This window comes from Chiloscyllium plagiosum, chromosome 8 (assembly GCF_004010195.1).
Source record: "Chiloscyllium plagiosum isolate BGI_BamShark_2017 chromosome 8, ASM401019v2, whole genome shotgun sequence".
Classification (NCBI taxonomy): Eukaryota; Metazoa; Chordata; class Chondrichthyes; order Orectolobiformes; family Hemiscylliidae; genus Chiloscyllium; species Chiloscyllium plagiosum.
The window spans coordinates 23157002-23164696 of record NC_057717.1 but is presented as its reverse complement, the minus strand read 5'-3'; positions in this window follow the sequence as shown (position 1 = coordinate 23164696).

Here is a 7695-nt window from a genome sequence, read left to right as displayed (position 1 = left end):
CCATCTTTGAAGGTCTTGTTTAATTTTGTCAAACAAATGGACATAGTTCACGTTAAATACATGATCAAAGACAAATGTAATGAAGATAATGAAATAGGGAAACGACCCCCGTGACCATTTAAAAGGAAACTAGGATTTGGCCTCAGTATCAGGTATTTCCCTAAGACCTCCCGTAGGCATGGTCTCCAACTTTGAAAAATTGATCTTATCGCCCGGAAAGGCAACAAGCGAATTAATGCATCGCATCACATGAACTACCGAAATTGCGGGATTTGACAAAAACATAAGACCCTCATCTGCATACAATGTATTTTTTCGAGACTTCGGTCCCACCTCTGGGGCAGATATGTTGGCATCCCTACGGATGGCCTCCGCCAGTGGCTCAATCCCCAAAGTAAACAACAATGGCGAAAGGTGTCAACCTTTGCGGCTGCCTGGAGAAATATTAATATTACTGGTTGGCACACTATTAGTGAGAACCGCAGCCAGAGGATCGCGGTAAAGGACCCTCACCTACTTGATAAAAACTTTGCGTATACCAAACCGTTCAAATGTACAGAAGAGATCCGACCACTCAACCCAATCAAATGCCTTCTATCATCTAAAGAGATCAATAATCCTTGGATAGATTGTTGTTGACACTCTTGGATCATATTGAGTAAATTCTTAACATTGTAGGAAGATCTGTGGCTCTTTATAAAGCCTGTTTGGACCTCTGTGGTAACGGAAGGCAGCAAAGTTTCTACCTTAATGCACGGATCTCAGACAGGATTTTGAGACCAACATTTAAAAGTGAGATTGGCGTGTAAGAAGCACAATCCTCCGGGGTCTTCCTTTCTTTAGCATCAGAGAGATATGAGCCTCTCTTAAGGATAGAGGGAGGGGTTCCTGACTGTCTGAGTGACGGAACACGTTAAACATCAGCCCTGACAATAGATTTATAAATTATTTATAAAATTAACGAGGAAATCCGTCAGGAACGTGCTCCTTTACATTCTGAAGCTGCTTCACACCCTCCTGCGCTGACAATGGTGCATTAAGACACAACACTTATTCAGGGGATACTCCTGGAAGACCCAGGTTCTTGAAAAAATGACTCCATCTTAATCCATCTATCCTCAAAATGTTCAGTCTGAAATAATTCGGTGAAAAATCTCGGACAGGAGACATTAATCGTTTTGGAATTGAAGGTAAGGAACCCAATACCTTCCCTAATTGAGGTAATGGCTTGAGGGGACGCTCGTTTTCCTGGCAAGATAGACTAAATAACTGCCTGGCTTATCACCATGTTCGAACAGCCTTTGTTTTGCAAAAGTAAGTTCCTTCTTGGCTGTCTGTGTGAGCGTGGAATTCACTATAGACCGAAGCGTTGTAATCCTCTGCAGCTTCGCCACTGAGCGACAATCACAGTATGCATTCTCGCCTGCCCTCAGCTTTGCCTCAAACCAGCGTTCCTGCTCCCCCTTCTGCTACATCATAAGGAATCATTATTCCCTTGGCATAAGCCTTAGCAATTTCCCATGGAGTGGATGAGTTACTGGTTGAATCTGAATGAATGGCTAAGAAAGATCTGAATTCATTGTAGTGGTCAGCACAGTGGCATGATTTTTAGCACTGCTGCCTCACAGCGCTAGAGACCTCGGTTCAATTCCTGCCTCAGGTGACTGTCTGTGTGGAGTTTACGCGTTCTCCCTGTGTTTGCGTGGGTTTCCTCCCACAGTCCAAAAATGTGAAGGTTAGGTAAATTGGCCATGCTAAATTGCACTGCAGTGTTAGGTGAAGGGGTAAATGTCAGCGTGTGGGTCGGTGTGGACTTTTTGGGCCTGTTTCTACACTGTAAGTAACCTAATCTAACTACTCAATTCACCAACTAGTCTTACGAATAAAGGGATACATTCGCTAGTGTTTTTTGGGCCTGTTTCTACACTGTAAGTAACCTAATCTAACTACTCAATTCACCAACTAGTCTTACGAATAAAGGGATACATTCGCTAGTGTATCCCTATATTCGTATTGTATTGCCCTTAATCTTAATCAATAAGTATACTGCTACATGGTCAGAAATGGTAATATTCCCAATTGTGCAGGATGCCACTGAATCTAAGATTGTTGCAGGAATAGGGAAGATAACAACCCTCGTGTGGCAGTTATGCCGGTTAAAGACGAAAATATAATCCCTACTTGTGATGTGGATCTGCCACCAGACATCCACCTGCTCTCGTTCTGCACACATATCCACTAATTGCTTACATTATAACGAGGGTATTTGGGCACCTTTGGATATTCTGTCCACTGTGTGGTCCATAAGACTTTTGAAAACTTCTACAATAATGTGCCACGATGCAAGATAACTGAATTTGGAAAATGCAACTGCCAGGACTTTAAGAGGGTACGCTGGGAGTTGAAGGCGGGGGTACAATAAACACTCAAAATACTATATCTTTTACTATAGTTCAAGGCTTTGTGTATTATGAGCCTCCCGTAAGTGTCAAATACAATCTAGTAGGTTAACTGGAAGATTCTTTTTATCCATTATGGCTTCTCCCCTCCTCGTAATATTAAAAGACGAGAAACAAACCCGATCAAGCCCGACTTGCTGTAATTTCAAATGTTCCTTGTCATCAAGGTGCCTCTCCTGCAATAGGACAACATCCACCCTCTCTTTTTAAGACGAGAAAGTAATTTGTTCCTCTTTCCTGGTCAATGGCTCACCTGAATGCTCCAGGTAGACCATTTAAGCACATCATTACCCAGAACACACTGTAGCAACATTTGAACTCGAGAGAGGAAGAAGTCGAATTACTGATCATTAATAAACAAAGTTTCATAGAGCTTAAAAACTGCACAAACGAAGGCGACTACAACTGCCAACTCTCAAAACTTTCAAAAACTAAGCATTTTAAATAAATAGCTGAGATGGAGTGAGTTAGGGAAGCACTTTGCCCGTGCTGTGATGCAGAGCCCAACAAAGCAGACCTTCCAGATCGCCACCATCTTGGATTTCCCCTTAACATTTTATCGATATTATCATTTCATTTTGCATTATATTCCTGGATGTGCTGGAGCAGTGTGATTTTTTTTTACCACTGTCAGCATTTCCCAAACACTGCACATTCCTGCCATTCCCGATAATCCTTGACTCCGTTATTCTTTATGAACTTTCTGTCTGTGCCTCAAACATATTCAATATATCTGCCTCCAATGCTCTGCAGGAAAGAGAGTTCCAAATACTCTCACCATTGAGCAAACACAAAATAACTTCATCTGTGTGAGAGATTATTTTTGTCTCCTTACCTGAGAAAGGATATAATTAAATTGGAAGCAGTTCGGAGATGTTTCACTTCATGGATTCCAGGAATGACGGTCTTATATTATGCAGGCTTTAACAGGTTACTCTTGGAATGAGAGGCGATCTTATTGAAACATACAAAACCTAGAAGAGAGTGATAAGATAGATACCCACTGGCTTTTTGCATTGTCCAAACTTCTTGTTGTTTTTATAGAATCTCTACAGTGTGGAAGCAGGGACATTCCGTCCATCAAGTCCACATTGACCCTCGGAACAGTATGCCCCCGCCTCGGACCAGCTCCCCTACTCTTTCCATGTAATCCTGCATTTCCCATGACTAACTTATCTAACCTACACATCCCTGGCACTTTGGGCATTTTAGTATGGCCAATCCGCTCTAAGCTGCACATCTTTGGACTGTGGGAGGAACCCCACACAGACATGGGAAGAATGTTCAAAATCCACACAGAGGGTTGCCCGAGGTTGGAATTGAACGCAGCTACTTGGTGATGGGATGTATCAGTGCTAACCACAGATCCACCATGCGCATCCGTTCGTTCTATTAGTTACTTGTGGCTGACTAAAGAAATCTGCCTGACTTGTTCCTGTCACTGAACCTGACGCAGTCTGAGCACTTTATCATCGGCCATATCACCAACCTGGTTACATTTAAAATTTAGTGTGAGCAGCGGATGAATGGGACGAGAAAAGGAAACAGTGACACCTTCCAACATCCGTCAGAGCAAGAATTAGGAGAAATTCACAAAGTGGAATTTCAGTCAAGTGGGAATTCTCTTTCCCAGAAGTTTGGGGTGGCTGGATCTTTGTATTACATCGAAGCTGGCTTTGTCTGATTTCCATGGACAGGTGAATCAGGGATAATGGTGTATGGAAAGAAAAGTGCAGCTGGGATCACAATGAGATGTGCCATTACCTTATTTACTGGTGGAGTAGTGTGAAAGGGCCGAATGGCCCACTTGTGTCCCTCAGCCATATGTTCTGATGTTCCATTCAGCCCTCGGATCTGCGAAACAGGTGAAGATCGAGGCCACTTCGATGGTTAGGTGTAGTTTTGGAAATGCACTTGGAAAATCCAGGTTGGGTCAGGAAGTGACCACCACTCCCACCCCTCAATCCCTGTTTCCAGGCTTCCCCTCTCTGTAACTTCTGCTCCAGATGTGGGTCATGTTGCAGCCCCAGATACGCTAGGAATACAGACCCCATACACCACCCAGGGTTAAAACAACAAATCCTCTGCTCTCTGTGAATGCAACATTGTACAACACGATTTCCATCAAAATAACCTGTTACTTTCCAAATGCATAACATGTGAAATTAATAAGTAGGAACAGGAGTAGGTCAATGGGCACCTCAAGCTAACCCTGTCATTTCATAAGAACATGGCTGATCTACTCCGGTGCTCAACTCCACTTTCTTCCCGACTCATTGTATCCCTTCACACCTCTCTAGGTGAGGGAATGCCAGAAATTCACTACCTTCGGAGAGAAGCCATGTCTCTGCATCTCAGATTGAAATCGATGTTCCTTATTCGGTATCTATATCCTCGAGTTCGACACTTTGCTCAAGAATGGAAACAACTTCTCAACATCTACCTTCTCCAACCCCTGCTGTGTGTTGTATTTTTAAGCATTATCAGTCCTCATTCATTTAACCCCAATGAATTATCGCCTCACCATCTTAGAGATTCTCAATAACACAACCTTTTCATCCCAGGAAACTGCCTAACGTACCAACCGAGGTACTTGCTCCATCAGCATGCTGACTTTATGTTTCATACACAGGAAGACTCCAAAGCCTTTGTACTGTTCCTTTTCTGGAAGTCCTCTCCATTAAATAACAGCCTGCCTTTTGATCCTCAGTGTTATCCTCAAACTCGGATGTATATTGCACTCAGCTACCTCCTTCAGGCTGTCAGCATAGATTGCAAATAACTGATGCCATCAGACTGCTATTTGTGGCACTCCAGCAGATACACTTTTACCATAAAGATCCATTAATCCTGACTCTCCGATTTCTGTGTTGACCAATCATCATCCCATTTTAATACAGTATCCGACATCCTGGAGCTTCTGTTTTGTGTAAGAACTTTTAATTTATAATACCTTGTGGAAAATCTCTGGAAAGCCTCGTGTCTACCAGATCGCCTTTATCAAGTCCACTTGTTACATTTTCAAGCATCTCCAGAAATACTTTGCATGATTTTACAGGTCACAGTATAATTTCCCTTTCACAAACCCACTCTGACTCTTCGTGAAACTTTTCTAAATGTCCATGCTGGCCAAGATTTCCAAATTAAGCTCGTCCCATTTGATTTCATATGGCCCATAAGCCTCTATATGTTTCCCATTCATATGTTTGTACAAATGAGTTTTAAATGTTGTAGCTCTCCTTGCATCTCCCACTCTTCCTCTGGAAGCTCATTCCATACCCACACCACCCTCAGTGTAAGAACGCTGACCCTTCATCACTTTTAAATCTACCCTCTTTCACCTTAAACCTATTTCCTCTATGTTTGGATTCCCCTATCCTGTGGAAAAGATCTTGGCTATTCACCCTATCCGTACCTCTCATGATTTTATAAGTTTCTATAATGTCACCCCTCAACATTCTACACTCCATCTGATACTAACTTCAAGAACAAGCGTTTAAAGATAAGCACTGCAAAATTGAAACAATATTAAAAATGCCAGGTAACCAACACTCAGCCCAAACGTCATGCTGTGATTTGTTTTTCTCTATGTTACAATACTAAGGCAGCATGGAACGCTTACTAGTGCCAATAAGAAGTCAAGCACCTGAATTCCTTTGTCTAAAGGGAGTGATGATCACGACAGTGAAAATGTATCTGTGGCCAGATTTATATAATAAATCTTGTGCTACTGAGACTTTACAAAGCTCTGGTTAGGTCCAATTTGGAGTACTGTGTCCAGTTTTGAGCCCCACACCTCAGGAAGGACATACTGGCACTGGAGCGTGTCCAGCGGAGATTCACACGGATGATCCCTGGAATGGTAGGTCTAACATACGGGGAACGGCTGAGGATCCTGGGATTGCATTCATTGGAATTTAGAATGTTAAGGGGAGATCTAGTAGAAACTGACAAGATTTTACATGGCTTGGAAAAGTTGGACGCTAGGAAATTGTTTCCATTAGGCGAGGAGACTAGGACCCTTGGGCACAGCCTTAGAATTAGAGGGGGTCAATTCAGAACAGAAATGCAGAGAAATATTTTTAGCCAGAGAGTGGTGGGCCTGTGGAATTCATTGCCACAGAGTGCAGTGGAGGCCGGGACGCTAAATGCCTTCAAGGCAGGGATTGATAAATGCTTGATGTCACAAGGAATTAAGGGCTACGGGGAGAATGCGGGTAAGTGGAGTTGAAATGCTCATCAGCCATGATTAAATGGCGGAGTGGACTCGATGGAGCGAATGACCTTACTTCCACTCCTATGTCTTATGGTCTTATGGTCTTATACCACATGGTCAACATTCTCCCTCCTGGCCTCCGTATGACTTTGTTTGGTTGTGTCTTCTTTATCTTGCATTCAATCGAGAGAACCCCTTTCCCCATTCACACCTTAAATTCGACTCGTTATACATAATCTTCTCGTTCACGACTGCTAAAAGCCCGTTTTCCTTTTGCCACACCCTCTTTCCCTGCCACATCCTCAACTCTGGCAAGGGATTAAAAGACCATTTTGCAATTGTATTCAGTTTTGATGAATTGTCACACTGGCCTGGAACCGCGATCACTGTTTCTCTTTCTCTGCAGATATTGACAGACCTGCTGCGTTTCTTCAGAAATGAATAGGCACAGAACAAATATTCAATTAAACAAATAACTATGGATACTGGAAATAAAAATACAAAAGCCTTTGTAGACGGTTCACTGGACCTGGAAATTTAACTCCAGAAAATTCTGCAACACTTTTAGCAATTACTTCAGCAATTTCTGTTTGTTGAACAATTTCCAAAGATATATTATCAAAGATGCCCAAACATCTTGTCCAACATGGAGCGCCGTACACTGGGAACTGAACAGTAACGCATGGTGACAAGTTCCTTGACTCTGAAACTGCATAAGGCTGGCATCACTGACACTGCAGAGCTCTGAATCATTGTCAGGGAGAAAAACAGAAGGAAACACATTCACTTCAAATACAAAACATGACATTACTGAAAGGAAAAGATTCATATCAGTACCTTAAATGGATATTGTTTATGTAACAAATTGGATGCGTGACACCAAGTAAAGACTTCCAGCAGAATGAGAATATGAAAATGGAAGTATTTCCGCATCAGAAACCAGAGTTGGTCACTGAGTACAGGGCTGATGGGTGAATAGGTCTCGGTATGAACTGGGGGGGCAGTCAGTAGAATTGAATT